The 23669-nt window shown below is 46.5% G+C and overlaps 1 pseudogene across 1 annotated transcript; it reads right to left on the bottom strand.

Moving 5' to 3' along the window:
- Nucleotides 1–6880: 6880 nt before the first annotated feature.
- On the bottom strand, nt 6881–23559 carry LOC308491973 (kinesin-like protein KIF2C; annotated as a pseudogene). The gene is made up of 21 exons: nt 23496–23559; nt 22168–22262; nt 19833–19931; nt 19621–19669; nt 17349–17471; nt 16186–16308; nt 15536–15636; nt 14817–14909; nt 14289–14343; nt 14040–14202; nt 12731–12821; nt 12426–12493; nt 12256–12347; nt 11305–11447; nt 10332–10538; nt 10140–10247; nt 9295–9362; nt 8848–8953; nt 8642–8755; nt 7077–7200; nt 6881–6948 (listed from the first exon to the last, which is right to left on the bottom strand). The product of its transcript is annotated as a kinesin-like protein KIF2C (transcript).
- Between the last annotated feature and the right edge of the window lie 110 nt (nt 23560–23669).

The following is a 23669-nucleotide window of genomic DNA, read 5'->3' as shown; positions in this document are numbered from 1 at the left end:
TAAAAGGCATCCAAATTGGGAATGAAGAAGTTAAATTGTCACTCTTTGCAGATGACATGATGCTATACATAGAAAACCCTAAAGACTCCACCAAAAAGCTATTAGAAACAATCAATGAATATAGTAAAGTTGCTGGCTACAAAATCAACGTACAAAAGTCCATTGCTTTCCTATATACCAACAATGAAATCTCAGAAAAAGAGATAGAAAAAACAATTCCTTTTGCAATTGCAGCAAAAAGAATAAAATACCTAGGAATAAACTTAAACAAGGATGTGAAGGATTTATATGCTGAAAACTATAAGACATTTTTGAAAGAAATTGAAGAAGACACAAAGAAATGGAAAGACATTCCGTGCTCATGGATTGGAAGAATCAACATAGTTAAAATGGCCATATTACCCAAAGCCATATACAGATTTAATGCAATCCCCATTAAAATCCCAATGGCATTTTTTAAAGAAATAGAACAAAAAATCATCAGATTTGTTTGGAACCACAAAAGACCCCGAATAGCCAAAGCAATATTAAAAAAAAAGAACAATACTGGAGGTATCACACTCCCTGATTTTTCCTTGTACTACAGGGCTACAATAATCAAAACAGCATGGTATTGGCGGAAAAACAGACACATAGACCAATGGAATAGAATTGAGAACCCAGAAATAAAACCACATAAATATGGACAGATAATTTTTGACAAAGAAGCTAAAAACATACAATGGACGAAAGACAGCCTCTTCAATAAATGGTGCTGGCAGAATTGGATAGCTACGTGCAAAAGAATGAAACTGGACTGCTATCTGTCACCATGTACCAAAATTAATTCAAAATGGATCAAAGACTTAAGCATAAGACCTGACACAATAAACTGCATTGAAGAAAACATAGGTACTAAACTTATGGACCTTGGGTTCAAAGAGAATTTTATGAATTTGACTCCAAAGGCAATGGAAGTAAAAACTAAAATAAACAAATGGGATTATATGAAACTGAAAAGCTTCTGCACAGCAAAAGAAACTATTGACAAAATAATGAGGCAACCAACTGAATGGGAGAAGATTTTCGCAAACAGTTCCTCTGATAAGGGGCTAATATCCAAAATATACAAGGAACTCATGAAACTCAACAACAAAAAAACAAACAACCCAATTGAAAAATGGACAGAGGACCTGAAGAGACATTTCTCCAAAGAGGATATACAAATGGCAAATAGACATATGAAAAAATGCTCAACATCGCTAATCATCAGAGAAATGCAAATGAAAACCACAATGAGATATCACCTCACCCCAGTCAGAATGGCTTTCATCAACAAAACAAATAGTAACAAGTGTTGGAGAGGCTGTGGAGAAAAAGGAACTCTCATACACTGTTGGTGGGAATGCAGACTGGTGCAGCCGCTATGGAAGGCAGTGTGGAGGTTCCTCAAGAAATTACGAATAGAATTACCATATGACCCAGCAATCGCTCTCCTGGGTATCTACCCCAAAAATATAAAAGCATTTCTCTATAGAGACACGTGTACGCCAATGTTCATTGCAGCTTTGTTTACGGTGGCCAAGACATGGAAACAACCAAAATGTCCTTCGATAGATGAATGGATAAAGAAGTTGTGGTACATATACACAATGGAATACTATTCGGCGTTAAGGAAAGATGATATAGGAACATTTGTGACAACATGGATGGATCTCGAGAGAATAATGCTAAGTGAAACCAGTCAGACAGAAAAAGCAGAGAACCCTATGATTTCACTGATATGTGGTATATAAACCAAAAAGAACAAGACAAACAAATGAGAAACAAAAACTCATAGACACAGACAATAATTTAGTGGTTACCAGAGGGTAAGGGGGTGGGGGATGGGTGATGAGGGTAAAGGGGATCAAATATATGGTGATGGAAGGAGAACTGACTCTGGGTGGTGAACACACAATGGGATTTATAGACGATGTAATACAGAATTGTACACCTGAAATCTATGTAAATTTACTAACAATTGTCACCCCAATAAAATTAATTAAAAAAAAAAATCAACTTCTCCAGAACTCTGAAATTAATAAAAGGCTTGCAATAATCTAGGAACATTTATTCAAGAAAAACAGCTGAATCTGGGAGCAGTGATCTTTGTTGTTTTTAAATTTGCCCTAATGCCACTTTCTTTTCCCAGCTCCACAGTGGCTTTGAAAACAGCAATTGGAGGGGGCAGAATGGGCCTAGAGTTCCCCCAAAAGCCCCATTCCCAAAGAACTGCCACCATTTGAGCTGTCTGGCTGAAAAGCTCCATTGTTAGAGCTTGTCTTTATTTGACCTCACTCAGAGCTCACTCTGTGACCCGCCCTATCCCTAGGGTGTTTGTTTAAAAAAAGTCAAGGGCAACACAGATGCCTGAGGGCAGCATTACTAATTGGGGCTAAGTAGTCTGACAAAGAACAACAACAAAACACACCACTTAAAAGGAAAAACAGGGCCTTTTCAAATAGGAAGATTTGAAAAACTCCCACATATTCCTGGGAATCTAGAGGACCACATGCATATGCAGGGTTGAGATGTGGCCAGCCAGGACAGACCTGAAAAGGCTCTACTATCAGTGAGATATGGCTCAACCTGAAGCTCTGCACAAGTAGAAATTAAGTGTTATATACATCATGAGCAAGTGGGGTTTATCCACGTTTGCAAGGTTGGTTTAACACCTGAAAATCAATTAACAGGATATACCTTATGGATGGAATAAAGGGGGAAAACACGTGATCAAAACATAGAAAAAGCATGTGACAAAATCTAATACCTTTCATGATAAAAACACTCAACGAACTAGAAACAGAAGTGAACTTCCTCTGCCTGAAAAAGACCATCTACAAAATCCCCACAGCTAACATCATCCTTAATGATCAGAAACAAGATTAGGATATCCACTCTCATGACTTCCATTCAAAACTGTACTGGGTGTTCTACCCAGGGCAATTAGGCAAGAAATAAAAGGACTGGAAAGGAAGAAGTCAAACTATCTCTGCTCATAGATGACATGATCCTGTATAGAGAAAATTTCAAAGAATCTACAAAAAAACCCCACAAACCAAACAAACACTATTAGAGTTAATAAACAAACTTAGCAAAGCTGCAAGGTACAAGGTCAATACACAAAAAGTTGTGTTTCTACACACCAGCAATGAACAATCGGAAAAGGAACCTAAGAAAAATAATTCTTTTTTTACAATAGCATCCAAAAGAATAAAATACCTAAGAAATAAATTTAACGAAGAGGTGAAAGACTTGTACACTGAAAATTATAACTATTGTTGAAAGAAATTAAAGACGAACTAAAACATGGAAAAACATTTCGTGTTCCGGCGTTGGAAGACTTAATATTGTTAAGATGGCAACACTACCCAGCGCAATCTACATTCAATACGATTGCTATCAAAATCCCATCAGGCATTTTTTGCAGAAATGGAAAGCTTATCTTTACCTTCATACAGCATTGCATGGGGTCCCGAATAGCTGCAACAGTATTGACAAAGAACAAAGTTGGAGGAGTCACACTTTCTGATTTCAAAACTTATTACAAATTATAGTAACCAAGCAGTGTAGTATTGGCATAAAGACAGACATATAGATTAATGGAACAGCATTTAAAGTCCAGAAATTAGCCCATACATCTATGGTCAATTGATTTTCAACAACGGCGCCAAGACAATTTAATGGGGGAAAGAATAGTCCTTTCAACAGATGGTGCTGGAAAAACTGGATATCCACATGAAAAAAATGAATTCAGACCCCTAATTCACATCACCTACAAAAATTAACTACAGATGGATCAAGGACCCAAATATAAAACTCTTAGAAGAAACTATTAGAGTAAACTTTCCCAACTTTGGATTTGGCAATGGGTTCTTACATCTGACACTAAAGGCACAAGCAATAGAAAAAAGGTAAGTTGAACTTCGTAAAAATTTAAAGCGTTTGTGTTTCAAAGGACACTATCAAGAAAGTGAAAGACAACCCACAGAATGAGGGAAAATATTTGCAAATCATATATTTGATAAGGGCCCAGTACTCAGAACGTAGAGCTCTTAAAAGTCAACAATGAAGACATTCAACTTAAAAATGGGCAAAGGACTTGGATACACCCGAGAACTGGAAACCTGCTCAGACAAAAACTTGCATGTGAATGTTCATGGACTGAATGGTTTATGCATAATGCCCCAAAGTGGTAACAACCCCAACGTTCATCAACTGACAGATGAAACGTGGTCTATCCATACAATGGACTATTACTTGGCCATAAAAAGGAACGAAGTACTGATATGTGCTATAACATGATCCTTTAAAGTGAAAGAAGCCAGATATGAAAGACCACATTCTATTTGATTGCATTTATACGAAACGTCCAGAATAGGCAAATCCATAGAGAAAGAAATGTAGATTAGTGGTTCATAGCACTGAGGGGAAAGGAGAATGGGAGTGACTGCTAATGGGTATGGGGTTTATATTTGGGGGATCAAAATGCTCTGAAATTAGTGGTGATGGTTGCCCAATAAACAAGTGTGCTAAAAGCCACTAAATCGTATACTTTAAAAGTGTGAATTTTATAGTATATGAATTATATGGTTTTTTTTTTACTTTTAAAAAAAGCCCTGAAATAGTCAAGAAGTAAAGGCCAGTATGGATGGAGAACAGTGAGTGGTAGGATACAGTTTATTCACTCATTAAAAATATATATATTGTGTGCTTACCCTATGTTCTAGACATTGTGGTAGTTATTAAATACAGCAAAAATCTTTGTCCTTATGTGCTTACATAGCACTTACTAAATGTGACACTGTACTTACTGCTCTGTATATATTTACTCAATTTTCCTAACAATTCTATACCAGTGTTACTCCCGTGTCACAGATACAGATAGTACAAAGAGGTTAAACAACTGAGTTAAGGTTCGGGCAGTCAGGGGTCCCATCCTAGTGTGGCTTCTGCAGCTGGGCTTTTAGCCTCAAAAATATTCTGTCCAAATTACATTCCCCCTATGCCGGTACAGAGGAGCTGAGTAGGCAGGGCCTCATAGGCCACAGTAGGGCATTCAGAACTTACCTTTTGTGCAAAGGGATGTTATTAAAGGGTTCCAAGCAAGGACTAACTTACAGATTCCTCAGGCTTTTCGGGGAGAATGGCTTACTGGAGTCAGGAATTCAAGCAGGAGCCCCGTCAGGGACTCACGGGATTCTAGGTGAGGTGCTCACGCCTGGGGTGCTGGCATTCTTTCATCTCATCTTTTCAGTTCTGAGACGTGGGTACTGGTGGCCTCATTTTACAGGTGAGGGGAAAAGTTAGGTATCTGGAAGATTTTAAGGCCTCAGAGCCAGTGCTGTTTGTCAAACATCTGATTCAGCTAAATTTCTGAAACTAGCTCCTGTATTTAGTTATTTAATGGTACCTCAAATTCACGTATTCTCTCACCATGAAGTAGAGAATGTTCTACTTTACAAATGAAGTAACCACGGCTTAGAGGGCCAGAACATGGTCTGTTCAACCCCACCCATCTCCTTGACCGACGCCTTTCTAAAACACACACACACACACACATTTTTTAACTTTTATTTATTTGTGTTTTTCCAGGATCCATCAGCTCCAAGTCACATAGTGGCCTTTCCCCGCTGAGACCCCGTCCCTAGTTGTGGAGGGCGCAGCTCATAGTGGCCCATGGGGAGATGGAACCGGCGACTTTGTTGTGAAGAGCCCTGCACTCTAACCAATTGAGCTAACGGGCCGCCTCTAAAACAGACATTTGATTATGTGACTCCTAGGCCAAAAACCTTTTAGTGGTACATTACCATTTAGAGCATTCATGCTCCATGACACTGAATCTGGCTGGAGTCTTCCAGTTCCCAAACTGCCCATGTGCTATGCTCGGTCCCTCAGTTTACCTGGCAAACTTCTATTCATTTCTCAAGACCGAACTGGAGCTGCCTATCAGATCCTTTTCTTCCTAGCAAGCCGAGGGCTCTCGTGTCAGTGTTCCTACAGAATCTTATTAATGTGCCTCGAGCAGACTGACAGAGTGCCATCTCCTTTCTGCTTATACCTCCTGTCCCCAGGAGGGGGCTTGGGACCTAGTCAGCATTACTGAACAAGACAGAGGCTGGAGTCTTCAGCACGGCACTTAACTGCAGGTGTGGATTTGGTCTCCTGGGTGAAATACAGAATCAGCTCCACAGAGCTGCAGTTGTGTCTTCAGTTCCAGAAAGCTCAGACACATCCCAGGACCTTCCCACAGAAGCTGATTTGCTTCTTCTTTCTTTATTGTTAGACAAAGTATAAATACATGTATAAATACATAAAACAGAAAACAGCAGGGATCCTCTTGGGCCTCAAAAAATACCAATGAAGGAAGAGGTTCCAGAAACGTTGTTTAAAGTGCAAGACACATCAGTGCCCAGACCAAGGATAGGGAAGGCAGGCCCGAGCCAGCACCGAGTGGACTAAAGGCTCCTCCCTCTCCCCAGAGCAGGACAACCCCAGCGACCTCTCCACCAGCAGCCAGTCCACACAGGCAGAATGCCAACCAAGGGAAAACTGCCAGCGAGCCTTCCCCACTTGGAGAGAAGGGCAACAACGCAGAGGGTAACCAAGAGCTCCCTCCTCCCATCCTTGCTTGCTCCCCTCAAGGCTACAACTGAAGAAAAGGAGTGTCCCATGTCACTCTGACCCCCTTGCCCAGCGGCCCTGGCCCCAATGCACCCATACCTGGCCTTTCCCCGGTGAGACCCTGTCCCAGCTCAGGCCCTAAATAGACCCACCAGGTGCCCAAAGTTCACTGGGGAGGGATGAGATGGTGAAAAGGATGGGGGGTGAAACCAAACATCTTTATTTGTAGTCGTCACTAGCTGCTGATTTGTTTGCTGGCCTGCTCTTCCAGGTGCATGGCCAAGCGCAAGGCCTTGAGGACATCTGGAAGGAAGGGGAGGGAGGTGGTGCACTCGGGGTCAGTGGGGTCTTAGAGACACCAACCCTCAGGCCAGCTGCCACCACCTGCACAGGCCCCGTCTTCAAGGTGCACCCTGTGCAGCTGTACCCACCTTGCAGAGCAGAGATGTGCTTGGTTTGCTGGGCCACGGCCGCCTCTGCCTTGTTCACAAAAGTGTCCAGGTCGTAGTCTGGCTGCTCCGTCATCTCAAAGAGCTCAAGCCAGCCTGGCCCTTGCTGTAATGACAGAGAGAGGACCTTGTCAGTTCAACAGTGACTAAACCAATTTAGCAAATCGTTCCTGGGGCCCTACCACCTGCAATACTGCTGCCATGCAGGAAGCGCTCTCCTCCAGGGCTGGCCACACCCTGCCTCCTGAGCCTCTGCTGCAGACGTCCTTACTTGGATTCATCCTCTGCCTTACCCCAAACTTGTCCCTGTCTTTACACCAAATGAATGTCATCTGTCTTGATGCCCAAAATCTGACAACACCTTTCTTCTTTCATCTTGTTTGTTCCCAAATCCTACCAACTCCACCCTTCAAGTGGTTCTTGAACCTCATGTCCTCAGTCCGGTCCCACGGCCATTGCCACACTCAGTCTGAGCACCAACATCTCTCTTGAACTCTTTCCAACCATCTCCTGACTGCTCTGAACTCCTATCTGCCTCTACTCACACACTGCCCTCGTGCCCAGACCAGGCCCACACTGTGGCCACAGCGATGTCCCCAAAGCTCCGATGTGACCCTGGCACCGCTCCACTGAACTCTCCTCAAAGACATCCACTGGCCTCATAACGAAGTCCAGGCCTCTAGGATGAACCCGAAGGCCCTTTAGCATCAGGTCCCCGCTGACCTAGCCACAGCCTTAATCTCCCTCCATCACCTGCTCACACCTTTTGCTCTGACTAAACTTTTCATTCTTCCTGAAAGTGCCATGTCCTTTTAAACATCTGTACCCCTGAGCATTCAGGGAGGGAGCACTCCCTCCTCAGTTCTAAGCGCCCCATGCTCTTCCTTTCTGCTTTGCTCTGAGGAACTGTTCTTCCACAGCAGGGATGGTGGCAGTGCTGGCATGTACCGTTTACTAAATGCTGCCCACAGGCTGAGCGCTGCTGAGGGTTTGGATAGCGTATTGCTTAATCCTCAGACAAAAGCATCCTGTCTCTCTCATTCTAGGGATGAAGAAACTGAGGCCCAGTGAGGCTAAAGGAGTTTCAAAGGAAATTGGCTTATAAATAGAAAATTAGGATTAAGTTTTACTTTAGGGCCTACTATCCATATTCCATGTTTTTGGTCCTTGGTCTCGGCATAGGAGCTGGCACATAGAAAGTACTCACCAAACATTCACTGAATAACGAGGCAAGGTTCCTGCATATAAATGACCCTCCAAAACCCTCAATCGGGACCATGGGAGAGACCAGCTCAGGCTGGGAGGATGGAGGAAAGCCTGTGTGTGCCAGGCTGAAGGGGCTGTGCCAATTAGCCACCCGAAAAGAACAGCTGGATGAACAGGTACAGAATTAAGGAAAGCTAGTGTATAGGGCTGCCTCTTATCACACCAACCCAAAGACCTACGGGAGCAAAGTCCAGGTCATGTTCAAGGAATGGTGCTGAGCACAGCTGAGGGCCTGCGCTAAGTGGGTATCCAGTCCCCCCTGGGCCGCACCAGCTCCCCACCTGTATAATCTCCTGGAGCTCTTCCATGGCCCTCTCTTTCAGCTCTCCGATCTGAGTCATGGCTTCATTAAAGCTGGACATCTGAGAAGACAGTTCCTCCTCTTCCTTGGAGAACTAAGGGGGCCAAAAGGAGTGACACAATGATATGGCCCAGTTCCCTCAGCAGGCCATGTTTCTGTCTTGCCTGAGCCCACCCTGCCCCTTACATCGCCTGCGTTCAGTGCTCATGCAGAGCTGGCTTCCATCTCTTCTGTTTCCATCTGAGTTGGCTGCTCCCCACTGGGCCCACTGTGGGGGCTCAGCAACTTGAGCCTGAGGAAACAAGGTCTCAGACCCCATAGCAACCTCCATGGCACTCACAGGAGTACTGCACCTCTTAGACTGCGAGGTTTGAGGCTTCAAGGGGATGGGGTAGCAGCTTTGCCTTTGGCCTCAGAGACCCTCGTGTACACTGACTCTCCACCACGGCCTCAAGGGGATTAGGACAGACCTTCTAGCATCATGTCTGAAGCGCCAAGCCTCAGATTCCCGGAAGCGCAGAAGAGCAGACAGCAGGGCTAAGGCCCCAGAGCCTCCACCTCTCTCATCGCTGCCCTTCCTTTCCCCGCTCCCACACCCTCCTCCCCACCCCACCTGGCCATAGGGACTGGTACCTGTCTGCGTATCTTAGTGTCTTTAAGGTATATTCACAGGAGCTTATGCTCGGTGAGATCGTGGCAATCTGCAGAAGAGGGAATGGGTGGTTAAAGGTGGAGGATCATGCGGACAGGCTGCCAGGAGGAGTCTCTCCAGGCCATTGACACCCACATGATATTGGGGGGAGACCTCATTAAGCACCCACTCTGTGCCAGACAACTTGCTCCATGGGCACTTCAAATTAAGATGCCTTAAAAATTGGTTCCCTGCGTTAAAAGGCGCATCTGATTACCCCCTGCTTCTTTATCTCTTTACTGACCCATTCCTCCCTCCAAGGTCACACCTTAAGGCCCTGTGGCTACTGCTGGACCCTCAGCTTGCCCAGGCTCAGGGATAATGCCTCAGGGAGAAGGGTGTAGAGCTTAGTCAGAACTCCACATCTTCCCCAGGAGGCAGGGGAGAGGATATTCCCTGGAGGGAAGGGAGACAGACCCTAGCTAGAAGGGCTTGTGGATAAAGAAGGGAGCAAAAGCCACTCAAGACAATAGCCCTTTTCTATCTCCTAGGGTGGGAGCCAAGGAACCTGAGGAAAGCTACAGGAGCTAGGACTTCCCTCTTCTGCTTCCCCAAAGGGCCTTCTGAATTCTGGAGCCTCCTTTCCACAATTAAGGCAGGAATGACCTCCCCCAAACCCAGAGCTGCATGGACATACACTAAAGGGATTACATCCTTTCCTCCCCTCTTAGGTAGGCAAAGAGGAGCCTGGTGCTGAAAGGCGGGGGGTGAAGCCCAGTCAAGTTAGAGCCTAGAAACCCAGACAACCAAGGGCACCAGGCCTCCTGCCCAGGATAGGACTAAGCACCCCGCACTCGTCATGCAGGTCCTTGATAAAGGAGTCCCGTAGCACCTGTGTCAGCTTGCTCTCGTGGAACGGGGTGTGAGCCTTGTTCTGTCCCAGGGCCCTGATGCACTACTGTGGGGCAGCAGGTGCAACTGAGGTCCCTGCCTTCCTCCCACGCTACCCACTTCCTCCCTCCATCGGTTTGCCCGATACCTTCAGAGCCAGGAGACTTTTGTTGATTTCTGCACCCTCCATGCGGGTCTGCCCGGTCAGCACTGGAAGTGTCGGGCACGTCATTCATTCCCTGCCAGATCCACCAAAGACAACTTGCCATGCACTCTCCCTTTGGTTCGAAGAAGAATCTGGAAGCAGGCATGGGAGCAGGAAGAGGTGAAGTTGGCAAATGTCTGCCCAGAGGTCCTGTGGCGAAGGAGGGCAAAGGAAGGCTATGAGTTTCTGAAGTCACCAGCCACCATGGCACCCCAGTCTAAGCCACCCCAGTCCATAGCAATGAGTTCCTGGGAAGAGAGGGACACATGTCAGGACTCTAAGAAAAAGCCCTGTGTCTTTTTGTCCCAGGCTTCTGTTCTGCCCTCCCTCAGCAGCAGCTCTCCCTCCAGCTCTGGACCTAGTAAGTTTTCCTGCCAGTCAAAGTACTGGATTCTGTGCTGGGGTTTGGCCAGACCTGGGGGCCCATCAAGACATGGTGAAAGGTGAGTTGCCTCAGTTGCAGGGGACCCAGGGAACGAGGGGCTGTCATGAACTTGACAGAACTTGACGGCACCGCAGAGGGCAGCTTGCTCCCTGGGCCTCTAGGAGTTGCCCAGCACTCCACGGCACCACGCCTAGGGAGGGCCCTGGAGGAAGGGCCCCTCCCTACCATCTCCAGCCTAGAACAGACGCAGAGCTCCTGGGTCCCACCACAGAGAGGGGGAACAGCAAACAGAAACCCAGAGAAGTCAGGAAGCCTGCCTTTGGGCTGAGTCTGGGAATAAAGCCTGCCGTGCTTAGACTTAAGACACTTTGACTTGCTCCTGATGGGCCTGGGTCATCCGCCCCATTGAGACCCTTAACGCAGAGGCCTTCACAGCCCTGACCACGCTGAGCACACACAATGGACTTGCAGCCAGTCTGTCCACTGACCTGGGCATGAGAAGGCGGCCCCTTCCCCTGCCAGAACTCTGACCTGCAGGCACTGCCTACGTCGATCATCCTGATGACCTCATCCGCACAGCTCACCAGGTGCTCCTACAGCCCCACCACCTGCACCTCCTGCCTGCCATCCTCCAGCACGCGCAGCTTGGCCCTCTTATTGAGCAGGTCGAACACCTGTGCCAGGAAGGGAACGAAGGCCAAGGCCATTAGGTGCCGGGCACCCATCTGACTCCTCCCTCCTTCCCAGCTTAGACAAGGGCTAGCAGCAGGAACGGCGGGGCTGGGTGGGGCGGGCCAGCACGGCAGTACTCGTGGGTTCTGAACCAGGCTGCCTCAGGTTGATGCGACTCTTGCTGCTTTATTAGCTGTGTGAGCCTGGGTAAGTACTTAACCACTCTAGGCTTAGTTCTCATCTGCAGAATAGTGACAGTAATACTTCCTTGTCAGGTTGTTGTGAATAAATGGATTGAAACAAGGGCTTAGAATAGTGCATGGCACATAATGTCATATTACTAATCAATGTTAGCTATTCTTATTTAGATCCTGCTCTGAGGAAGGCAATTCTGCAAAAACAGAGTATAGAAACGTGTCTGTGTGTGTGTGTGTGTGTATTATACACAACACACACACACACACACACACACACACACACGGGAAGGAAGGGAGGATGGATATGAATATGAGAATGAATGTGTGTAATCAGGAGAAGAGAAAGTTGTGAAGGAGGTGGGTGGAGGAAGCACATGGCACACACAATGAGAACCTCACCTCTGAGAGGGAGCCCTGAGGATTCCTGCCATACTGGTTCAGCTGGGGTTCCATCCCACCATCAGATGACCCCCTACCGACCCACGTGTCAGGGCAGAGTGGCCCAAAGGCTTCACAGCCCACAGGTTGTTTGGCTTCTACAATGTCTAGCCAACCTCAAGGTTTTAGAAAGTTCAGGGGCCCCGACAGCATGAATGGACTCCCTGCCAGCTACCTTCCCATTGTAAATCTCGAAGAATGTCACACAGACTTCCAGACCTAGGTTCCGATAGCGGGGCTGATTCTTCAGGAGGAAGACATCGCGGGCTGTGGGCGACAGCCTGGATTAAGGAAGCAACCTGCCTTTCAGTGCCCGACCCCACTGTGGCAGAACACAATACTCACAGGCCATTGCATAGATCCCTTTGGATGCATTCATTCTGGGCTTTCCCAGAGGGGTCTCCATCCATAGTCTGCAAAGGGAAGGGGCCGAGGCTAGAGCACTACTGGCTCCATCACCAAAGTGGGCGACACCAAAGCCAGGAGGCTGGACCTGGGAAGGCCTCTCCCTGCACATGACACAGCAGGCGTATCTAGTGATGGGGCACCTGCACTGAGGGGACTTTCTGCAAGAAACTCACTGTCTTCATTTTCAGGGACCTAGTGTTGCACTATGGGCAGGCTCGCTCCCTGCCATGCCCGATACTCACATATGTCTTGCCACTTCCCGTCTGGCCATATGCAAAACAGGTTGCTTTTCCGCCTTAGAAAACTGCATGTACCAGTGGCCTTGCTGTGAACCTAGGAGAAAGGACAGGGAAGTGTTTCTCTCTCCCAAAATGTGCGCCCTGGCACACGGTCCTGCTGCACCCTTCCGCTGCAGAGCTCCTGGGGCCTTAATGCCTCCTTCCAAGCACTAGCACGCCTCTGCTGCAAAGGGGTCCCAGCTGACCCCAGCCCCTTACAAATCTGGAATTTTCCCTACCCGACTTGGGAGTGCTGGACTGGCCTGCCAAGAGCAGGCTGATGGTCCACACTCTGAGCCACCAGCCCATCCTCTCACTCCGGAGACACAAAAGGAAAGCCTGAGCTTAGCAGCCAACCTCTAGCATAAGATGCACTACAAAGATCAGAGGAAACCCTCTACAGCACGAGCCTAAAGTATTTTAGGCTTTGTGCTTCCCATAGATTTGTCACACTTTTCTAAATATAAAACAATTCTTCGTCTGAAAGCCATATAAAAAGGAATTCTGAGCCAAATTTGGCCCACAAGTTTGTCGACTTCTGGTGTACAGTAGTGTTGTCCAATAGAACTTTCTGTGATGATGGAAATGTTCTATATCTGTGCTGTCCACGAGTAGCCACTTCTCAGCCACATGTGGCTACTGAGTACTTGGAATGTGGCTGGTGTGACTGAAGAACTGAATTTTTAATTATATTTTAACTCCCATTTAAACTGCCACATGAAGCTAGTGGATACTATATTGGACAGAGCAGTCCTAGAATTTGCTGAGTCTGTTAAGCCCAGCCCAGTGGGTAATAAGGTGGCATCTTAAGACCTTGGAAGAACCCCTAGAGCCTGTGCAGCCCAGCCCAGTGCCATGGTTTATACCGTATTTCCCTGAAAATAAGACCTAACCAGAAAATAAGCCCTAGCATGATTTTTCAGGATGACATCCCCTGAACATAAGCCCTAATGCGTCCTTTGGGGCAAAAATTAATGTAAGACCTGGTCTGATTTTCAGGGAAACATGGTATCTCACTTCTGATCCATTAAAGGATGGGCCACTGAAGCTGCAAAATGGCACATAGCAGCCGAAATGGGACCTTCCTGGAAACAGGAGCCAGAACCAGCTCTATGTGAGAGCTGATCAAAAGAAAACAGGAGAGGAGGCCAGGAAAGGCTTCAGAGTTCAGCACGTCTGTGAGCAGTGTTACCACAATGTCTTGCATTGAAAAGACGAAAGGGGAGCAGGGTGGTGGGGAGGAAGGAGGGGAAAAAAAAGGCAAGAGACTAACCTGTAGACAACTTCATTTGAAGCCATTTCATCAAATGCAAAGTCAAAGCAGAATGCCTGGTTCTCCAGATACTTTGTTAAGTCCACTTTTAACTTGGGCTCATGTACAAAAAGGAGTTACTTGCTAGCACTGGAAATAACGTCAATTTCTTTCTTGGTCAATTCTGCAGAAGGAAAGTATTTTCAGGGCATGCTCCCTAGACATGGGAACCCTCAGTCCAAAGCCTCTTTCTGCCTGAATGGAGTTTACCTTGTTTATTCAGTGAGTGTTTCCTAACACAAACACATATCCTGTGCTCTTCAATCTTCAAGGAGATGAGAGAAGACAACCAACCAACAAAAGGTTAGGACAGAATTAAAGGAAAGTTTAACCAGAACCCCCGCCCCTCCTAATCCCGTATCTGGCCCAGTCAGGAGACAAGATCTAACACTAGGACCCTGCCTCCCCCATTGATAACTCTGGAGCACAAGAGCGTAGCTCGGAATTTTCTTCCCAGTTTTCTCACTGCTTACAGGAAATTTCAGCCCACTTTCATGATTATTAGTAAGAATCTGGCCACCCTATGGAAACGGGAAGATGGGGGGTGAAAGGGAGTTGATAAAAATCAGACTCTCCCATCTAGGCCTCACTAGCTCCAGCCCACCACAGGATATTTAAAAAACCCTCAAGAGTGAGTGATGATTCCTGAATGCTCTTACACCCTTCAAGAGAAGTGTTCTGTCTCTTAATCGTACACCTACTAAGGAAGGAGAGGGAGAAGCCCTTTGGCTTGACTTATAGGATCAGAGTAAGTGGATGACAATCCAAAGTAGCCCGAAATTCTTTTATCATCTGGGCAAATTCCCAGTTTGGAACGCTGTTGTCACACTCCTGTTTGGGACAAGAGCAAAACGCAAATGACTGCTTAGAGGTAAGTGCTCTCAGGCCTCAGTCCTAAGCAGAAGCAACATCTCTTTATGTGCACACAGCCCGTCCAAGTTGACAAAGCCCCACACAATCTCACCCTGGCTCTAGGCTGAGAACTCAGGCACAAAGCCCTGGGAAGAGAGATTGGTGAGGGTCTTAGGCATGCACAAAACCACCTTAGGAACAAGGGCGAGGGCCACTGTCCCACATCTTAGGAGATCAGAAGGCTGGGATTCTCTGGGGCAATTGATCCAACTAAGGGGAAATGCTCCAAACTGGAACTCATTGTAGCACGTCCACCACATACACACAACTAGGTTGGGGGATGCAGGCAAGGGCCCAGCAGCCCTGCTAGCCAATGCGCTATGAGATAAGCATGCCCACTGGACATCAGCACGAAGTAGTCCTCCTTTGAGGGCCTTCAGAAAAACATCTGACTTATTTGTTCTCGGAATCCCGATGAGACACCACTTAAGCTTCTTGGATATCAGAATTGGAGTCTCAGTAACGCTGGGGTCCAACCACATCCGTTTGCCGTTAACGTTGAAGTTAAAGGTACCTGTGCAAAAACCCTGGCTCAAGAAAGGTACCTGAGCTCGCTTTAGTCTCATTTCAGAGTTCTGGGCCCGCTTCTCTCCTCGCTTGCTCTACATTTTTCCCATTTCCTTCACAATACATGATTTCCTCCGAACTAGAAGGGGAAAAAACCATTTTTTCACTTGTCTAGGCCAGCCAGCCTGATCCTCCCTGGCTGTTGTACTGAGTCCTGGACTGTTCCCAGGACTAGCCCTTCTCTAGACCCTTGCTCTTAAACCACCATATGCAAGGAGAAGCAGCAGTACATGGGATTCTTGGGATGGCCAAGCCCACAAAGTAAAGATGAGCTAACATGAGCATTCCAGGTCTAACCAAGCTCTCTCCACACTTCTGTGGCATTTTCTCAACAACCAGAAGAGGTGAAACCATCCCTGCTTGGTCTTGATGGTCATTCTGGACTGTTCTTCAGGTGTCAGCCAAGACTATAGCTGTGATGACACCTCAAATACATTAGAAGGCTCCTGCCCGCTTCTGGTGACAGGGTCACCTCTTGTGAAAGATTGATTCCATGGCCATAGGGAAACCTGCCCCCATGTGACAAACACAGTTTGAACACAGTTACCAAGGCAGACCGGGTTTGAGACAGGATGTAACTACGTTTCCTACACAGGGAACAGGGCAGCAGACAGCTCAGCGTGTCCACCTGCGTTCCCAGGGTTTGTAGAAGAGCTGTCTCGGATGGAATGGACTTGTTCTTCCACTTCTGCGCTGACTATCATCAATGGTATTTCAGCCACTGCATGGCAGGAGAGCCCATGGGGACCAGCTGTGGGGGAACAAGAGTCATGGGAGAAGCAGGAAGGCATACTGCAGCTGTGCTCATCTGAGCCCCAATGGGCCAAGAGGAGGGCTACTGACTACCAGCTCAGCATGGGCTTAGGCTTCTATAGTGTGAGCAGAGTTTGGGCTTTTCTCTTCACCTCAGCCCACAGCCTGAACTTGACCAGTATCCCTGCAGGGGCAGGCTCCTGGAGACCAAAAAAACCTTAAAAGGGTGCTGAGTTGCTCAGTGTGGGCTCTACACACGAAGGGAAAAGCCTTTAAAGGCCTGAACTCTTTAGACCTGACCCAAGCGTGGCTTCTTCGCCAGCCCTTTCTACTCATTTGGGAGAAAAGCCAGGCCTTTCTGACTTCTCAAAAGCCTTGGAACCCACGTGGTTAATGGGACAGAAAAGCCAGGAATAATGGGAACCTGAGCAACAACTAACCACACTGATTCAACCCAGAAAGGTACAACCCGTGATGACTCTTTACCTCCCATACTTGGTCGTGACCCTTTTGTTTACCTTCATTTTATTAGAGCTGAATTTGATATATATACGATGTAATGATTGTGCATCTTATAAAATTTGCATCTACTTTATGTACCTAATAAAAGCTGACAATTAAAGATATTTTTAAAAATCCATATATATAAAGTGCAAAATGAGTAAAAGCTAATTTATGCTTTCAGAAGTCAGGATTATGGGTACCCTTGGGGGCTTAGGAACTGGAAGTGAGCCTAAGGGGGACTTTTGGGTGCTGGTCATGCTGTTTGATCTAGGTGTTGGTTACATGAGTGTGTTCAGTTTGTGATATGTTTACTCAATGATATGTTTACTTTTCTGTATATACTGTACATTATGTTTCAATAAAGTTAAAAAAGTAAAATGAGATTAATTTCCAGATAAGGGAGCGATGGGGCAGAGGGAGGACAGTACTGAAGCCGGGGGAGTACAGGAATTAGGATATTACCAAACAGGTTCAGGGCAATGTGTGAGATGCTGCTGTAGGGCCTCAAACAGGGAGAACAGATTCATTGCTCACTGGGAACTGAAAACAGCTTGCGGGAATTTGCAGGCGCAGGCAGCTCCACCTCCGTATCATTCTCCTGAGTGGGGATGCGAACCTCTGGGATAGTGGACATGCGAGTGGAGCGGCCTTGGAGACCTGGAGAACTGGGGGCAGCACGATCAGGAGGGCCGATGGGGGCAACTCTCTAAGATTCTATACGGGTGAAATGAGCCCTAACCACCAGGAAAGGAGCCCACCAACTTTCCATTCCTTCCGCACGAGGAAAGGAAAAATTAGAAAGGCTAAGTATTAGTGACCCCAAAATGAATTTGTTCACATTCTGCAAATCTGAGAGCTCCTGAGGACAAGTATATCTCCCACAAGAGCATCTGTCTTGAGTAAATGGAGGGACCCACAGCCAATCATTTCTGGAGAGGCAGACCTAATCCCGGAAAAAAAGCATTATTAATCTTAGCAGCAGCACCTACCATTCTACAAACAACCTTCCCATATCGCAAAACAACATTATAAGGTAAATATCAGTATTCTCATCTCATAGAAGGGGACATTAAGGCTCAGATAAATTAAGCAGCTTGCCCAATGTCACTCAAATGTAAGTGTCAGAGCCAGGATGTGAACCCAGGACTGTCAGATTCCAAAGTCGGGGCTTTTCCCACTGCTCCAGGATGCTTTACAAAGCCAGGCCTGGGCCACATCATCAGAAACCCATGGGATCAACTATATTGATTTTCTGCAATCTTAAAAGAATGCTTAACTGATAGGAACAATTCAGTTATATTTGAATGCTTGTCAATTTCTATCCATCTATACAGTTTCCCTCCATAAGAGAGAAGCAATTCACCTATAAAATGAAAGAAGTCACAAATTTGGAAATAGAAACCTAGGTGTCATATAGGCAAAGATCAACTTGTACTGAAATTATAAGTCTCCTAAATTTAGGGTGATTTGATGGCTCGGTCTAATCCATGTCTTTCATAAGAGCACGAATTATTACAATTTCCTATTTCCCAAAAGACCGGTAATTTTGTATTTCATTTCTACTGTTTAATAGCACGCACCTTTATTAAGATTTTTTTCCATTCAAAGGAGCTGTGGCAATTATCTTTTGGGCTCATGCATGTGGAGTGAGGCTGCTGCCACTCCCATCTCTCCTATAGGCCCCAACGGCACAGCCAGCGCGAGGGTCAACACCACACTACTCATGTCCAACCCAAGCTCGCAATTGCACCACCTCTCCCCCTACGCTCCCAGGAACCTGAAGCTCCAGCCAGGTAGTTATCTTGGCCCCTGAGGTGGCTGGATCATGTTAGGGTAGTGATAAACCTCTGGGGTGGAATAGGCCATGCGGGTCTAGTTAGCTCCCAACAATAAGCTGGATTTCTTGGGCAGTTTGTACCTACAACCACACCCTACGGTCACAGACTATTGTAGTTAAAGTAGGTTTATGCTGACTACTGCAGAGAAAGCCCAAGTCTCCTAGACTTTGAGGCACTGCTCAAATCCCACCCATCCCATCCCACCCCCAGATCTTCATGGCACCATCGACTATACTTCTAAACAGCCCAGACCTAGCTTTTCTCATAGCCTACTCACGACTTCCCTCCTCGGCACATTGTTCTCAAGGAAAGAAAACAAGCCTGCCAATGGCTGATGACTGCTCTGGATTCTACAGCAAAAACTTCCACACCAGTCAGCAAATTTCCCAAATGCACAAGGTCCCTGAGAGGTTGGCCTAAGAACTGTAGGTTGGAGGGCTGGATTCTTCTTCTTTTTTTTTTTTAACTGCTTTGAGTTATGATTGACATACAAAAAGCTGTAGATATTTAATGTATACAATTTGATAGGTTTAGAGATAAGTATACATCCATGAAACCATCATTACAATCAATGCCATAAAATTACCCATCACCCCAAAAGTTTCTGCCCATTGCCTTTTTATGTTTTTTTTTCCTTTTGTGGTAAGAGCACTAAAATACTATCTCCACTCAGTTAAAATTTTAAGTACACAATGCCGTATGATTAATCAGAGGCCTTGTGTTGTACATTCATCGCCAGAACTTATTTATGTTACATAACTGAATCTTTGTACCAATACTCCCATTTCCTCCTCCTTGTAGGTGGGATTCTTCCTCACTGAGAAAGACACTTTGAAGATAAAGTGGGACTCAACCCACAGAGAAGCCACCTGCTAAATTGGAGCAATGAATCTTCATAGCTTCCTGAGCCCCGGGAACACCATTTCTGGCACAACCCCATGACAATAAGCCAGTAGAAAGCCATTTACCTTCTTTTGGAGCGGGAATTTTGGAGTTGACTGATCTGCGTTTTTGTTTCTGAAAAACAAAACAAACCACCATAATATATGGCTCTTATCGATTCTCAAGGGCCTATGTGCTGTGCTGAAGTCCTAGGCAGTCCCAGAAATCAACCCAGCAAAGAGGAATAAGCCAAGTGAATCCTCTGGAGCACTGGCTGCAGCCAGATGAAGGCACCAACCTGAACCGTTACATTCTACAGGGGCAGATTGTCCTTCGGGAGTAAGGGAAGAAGCTGTAAGAGTTCTGGGTTTATTGTGGCCACATCTTTAAAATCAATCTGCAAGGAGCAAGCAAACGTTTCAGTGAAACAACATAGCCTGTTCAATCTAATTGCATCTCTGCAACCAAGGCTACCCCTAGATTCAGACTTTGCCAACTTTAAGTTCCACTGAAGTACTAACAGCTATAAGCAAATACTTACTCCTTAGTCATGGTTTACCGTCTAGATGGATATTGATTTCTGATTTCCAAGCTGACGGTAGATGTCAGAGATGCGAATGAGGTGAAGAGGAAGACAGGCAGGCAAATAGTCAGGTAGTCCACAGCAGGTCTAGGCCACTTGCCTTCCTTACTGTTCTTCTGGGCATGGGGTCCTGCTGGGAAGAGCACCCCGAACACATTTTGCTGGCTAACACGGAAGAGGAACCAAGTTCTAACTGTCCTGGTGATAGTCAAAATGGAGGGCCCTTCAGGATCTTCCAGGCAGGGACAAGTTCCCGAGAGCTGCTACCTCACCATAAGTCTACCTACATTTTCTGATGGGCCCAGAAACTTCTTCCCTAGTCACAGTGTCCTGCTCATGCCCGCAATGAGGTCACAATTCTGCGTTTACGTCACATCCTGAAACCCTCTAAGAACAACTCAAACTGCATCAGCATACTTTCCAGCAGGTTCAAACACAGCAAAATAGCATCAACTTGGATATTTGTATTTTGAAATGTGACAGAACTGAAGCAAGGATGAGAGCTCTCACCAGGGTAAGAGCTTTACCTTCTACTTATGCAACCTGTATTTATTCACTGGCTTATGCAAACATTTATTGGGCTTAAGTAAGGCAGAAGAAGGTATTAAAAGATAAATTAAAGAATCTATCGCTCTTGCTTCAATGAGCTCACATTCAAATGGGGCAGAGAAATCACACGTACAAAGGGCTATAGTTCTGACATTAACTGATTCTCTCATTGGTGATTTAGAGTGAACATCCCAGGGAGAAGGAACAAGAAAGTGTGAAGGCAGCAAGGTACTAGGCATGGTCAGAGTGGGGACCTGCCCCATTTGCCCCTGGCACAGGATATGATGTGTGGTACAAAGAAAAGGTAGATTGGGATCAGATCTTAAAAAGGCTTTGAATACCTCACTAAGAAGTCTGGACCTTAATCCACAGGTAATATCTCAGCTGGAGTGAGACCCAATAAGAACTGCATTTGTAAACAACAAAACAAAAACAAATCACAAGGAACTGCTAACAGCTGGTTGAAAGAAATTTTAGGAACCTCTTGATTCAAGGGCAGATAATGTATTCAATCCTCTCATTTCTCAAGTACACCATCTAACTATCTGCATACCTATCATAACTCACCATGCTAAGCCTTTTACATGTGTTATCTCTTTAAGCTCCATGAAAGAGGCTCCAGGTCTTACTCACTTATCTGTCCCCAGAACCAAACACACTGTCTGGCATTTTGGAACCAGTACAAAAGGATTTGTTGCATAAATCTTCACAAGAACCCAATGAGGTGGATATTATCATACTCATTGTATAGATGAGCAAACTAAATTTCTGAGAGGGACAGAAATGTGTCTGAGGAACATATAAAGAAGTGGCAGAGCCAGACTAGAATCCAGCTTTACATACTCCTACGCCGGTGACCTCTTCACCACATCACAAAGCCTTTAAAACATAAATGTCTTAGTCGTATCTCTCATCTCTCCTCTTCTTAAAATCCTTCCAAGGCTCCCCACTGCCTGCAGAATGAAATCTGAAACATCTTAGCGCGGGAGATGAAGACCCAGCCCCCTGAGTCTCCTGCTGCCTGGAGCCAACTTCTTCGTTAGGCCCCATGAGGGTCACCTGATCAACCTCCCTGCCCCACCCCCACAAGCCGGCTCATCCCCAGTGAGTTCTACCTCTGAGCTGCTCTGTTTATCTGTGCCATTCATCACAAGTTGCTTTCTGTTATTTGGTGTTTCAGAAACGTACTTTTGTCTTCTCAGCGAGGTTATCAACTTTGTTCCCCAAACAAGTATCATATGCACTCAGATGCTCGAATGGGCAAGCAAAGTTTTAGCATTCTGAGCCATTTGCTTTCTACAAACACACCAGAAACTGTTGATTACTTCAATTTAGAACAGGCCTGACTAAATAAAATCCCAATGCATCCCCAAAAGACTGAGTTTAAGATTAGGGAGAAGAACACAGCATCAAAAACAAGGTTCTCACAAGTTCCATTTTCTCACAGATCTTTTAGGGAGGAAGGTGTTACATGTGGTGGAGGCATACTCATCGAACCTACCTCTTTGCCTCTTGTGGCACCTCCTTCTGTGCATTCCACTGAAACACAGGCTGTCTCCAAGTTCACAGTCCTTACAATGGCACTCTGAATTAAGCCTATAGTATGAAAAGTCCAGAATTACCCATCTTTTTCACTTTTAGGATCCCACAGACTCTCAACATGGAGTTGACCTGAAAAATGGACAGCTGCCTTTTTTCCCCCTTTCTTTTTAACACTAGGAGATAAACAACCTCCTGGTACTTCACCCTTAGGACATCCCATAGTGAGGTGTGCAGGGAACAAGTCTTAAAACTGAGTTGCAGGGGATAAGGATTCAGCCCCACTCAAAAGAGAGTCTACAGTGGGGTGAAGGTATATTTGGCAAGGGGAGTCACCCTAGTCCCTAGGTGAACTGTCCCTTGACGCAGCACTGAGGCTAGAGCGCTCTGGGGTTTCCCTAATTCACTCTTCACAGTTATGTCTGACCAGTCTCCTAATGACAGTGGTATTAGACCTGAGACAGCTGTGGTGGGTATCAACCATACGAGACATTGTAAGCTTCTGAAGAGCAGGTATCTGGTGTCATGCAGGGAGTCACGCAGGGTCTCTGGTCCCACTCCCTACGAGAACGCAGGACGTGGTGAGGCCAAAAAGGAACACCCATGGAGCCATAGATGGTGGAGTCACATCACTATATTCTCACCAGCGGCATCTGCCTCTGCAGTCCGCGCTTGCTGGCTCAGCCACCATCTCTTGCTAGCCCCCATTTTCTGCTAACGTAGCCACGGCAGTTATATTAGTGGCCAATGGCTCACTGGTTACAGCTGACAGCCAACTAGCCATAGCCGATGGCCATCCGATCACAGTTGATGGCCATTTACTACCTGAGCCAGCACCTTTCTATGTGAGGCTGAGCCTGGAAACTGCTCTCCTGGCTCTGTCCCCACATCAGTCTGTTTCATTACCCTGAGTCCCGGGTGCCTTAAATACTACAGATGTGCGATATTTATGAGAGTAGAGGGGCCAGGAAGCCGAGGTTCCTCCAAGAGCTGGGCAGTTTCCAGGGAGAACCTTTGGGGGGTTAAGCTAATCTAGCAGCCGTAACTTTCCTGGAAGGTCCCTGACGTGGAGGAGCCCCGCCCACTCCCGGAGGACAGAGAGGGGACCACCGCCAGTACAGAGACCCCCTGGCCTTGCAAAGGGAAGACCCACTGCCAGAGCAGAGACCCAGAACCGGAGTGTGGGTGAAATCCCGCAAAGTGTCGGGGTTCTGACGTTCGCAGACGGGCAGTAATTTCAGTCGTGTCACAGCCCACGGGTCCCCCTGGCCTCAGGACCCCGCCCCTCACCATTACTGCGTTGGATGTTGATGGCGAGACCGGGAAACAAGCCGGCCTGAAGCGACGAGTCCATTAGCAGACCACGGTGGCGCAGGCGAACAGCTCAAAGCGGAAAGAAACCACAACCCTGCTGATCCCACGGTCTCAACCCCGAGTAAACCGCCACAGTTTAAATCCCCTGCA

Source organism: Rhinolophus hipposideros (assembly GCF_964194185.1).
Source record: "Rhinolophus hipposideros genome assembly, chromosome: 23".
Lineage (NCBI taxonomy): Eukaryota > Metazoa > Chordata > Mammalia > Chiroptera > Rhinolophidae > Rhinolophus > Rhinolophus hipposideros.
Note: the sequence above shows the minus strand (reverse complement) of the source record. Positions and strands in the feature narration are given on the sequence as shown.